This window comes from Arachis ipaensis, chromosome B09, assembly GCF_000816755.2.
Source record: "Arachis ipaensis cultivar K30076 chromosome B09, Araip1.1, whole genome shotgun sequence".
Taxonomy (NCBI): Eukaryota; Viridiplantae; Streptophyta; class Magnoliopsida; order Fabales; family Fabaceae; genus Arachis; species Arachis ipaensis.
In genome coordinates this window covers 9,067,322-9,068,043 of record NC_029793.2, presented here as the reverse complement: position 1 = coordinate 9,068,043, position 722 = coordinate 9,067,322, and the positions used below count along the sequence as shown (strand labels likewise).

Genomic DNA, 722 nt, shown 5'->3' with positions numbered 1-722 from the left:
GTGTTACAGTGCAAATCATGCGGTGAAGACTGGTAATAGTAAGAATAAAGAATCAAAACCTAATTGGAATTTGAATGATCCAGAGTTGCAGAGGAAGAAGAGAGTAGCTTGCTACAAGATTTATTCTGTTGAAGGCAAAATGAAAGGATCTCTTAGGAAGAGCTTCAGGTGGATCAAGAACACATGCTCCCAAGCTGTCCATGGATGGTGGTGATTAATTAATACTTGGTTTCACGAGTTAAGTACCTTAATTAATAGGACTCATGAAGAACAAACGTTTATTTCATAGGTAATATTTTTCTTAAAAAATTTTAATTTTTGTTGTTTTGTCCACAGTATATCACAGATAACTGAATTTAACATACTACTTGTCAGTTGTTACTATCTGTCTAAAATGTAAATACATATTCAAAAAGATATATTAAAAAGTGACTGAAAATAAGAAGCTATTGACGGTGATACTATACTGTAGTTTTATTTTGGATTCTAAATCTACTTAAATTAAATTTTCTCATCCTTAGGAAAGGTTACAATTTAAGGTGTCACATATTATAAAAATGAATGCAAGTTGAATTTCCTAATCTTCAGTGCGAATTTAGATGTAATATACTATAATCTATTTGAATTTGAAAGAAGTTAACAAATTCTGACTACTTTTATCATCGTAAGAAAGCAAGGAGAGAAAGAGAATAAATGTGAAATGAAGTTTTATCCTCCACTCT

General features: G+C 30.5%; 1 pseudogene; it reads left to right on the top strand.

The window, feature by feature from the left end:
- Positions 1 to 327, top strand: part of LOC107614948 — a 574-nt pseudogene extending 247 nt beyond the window's left edge.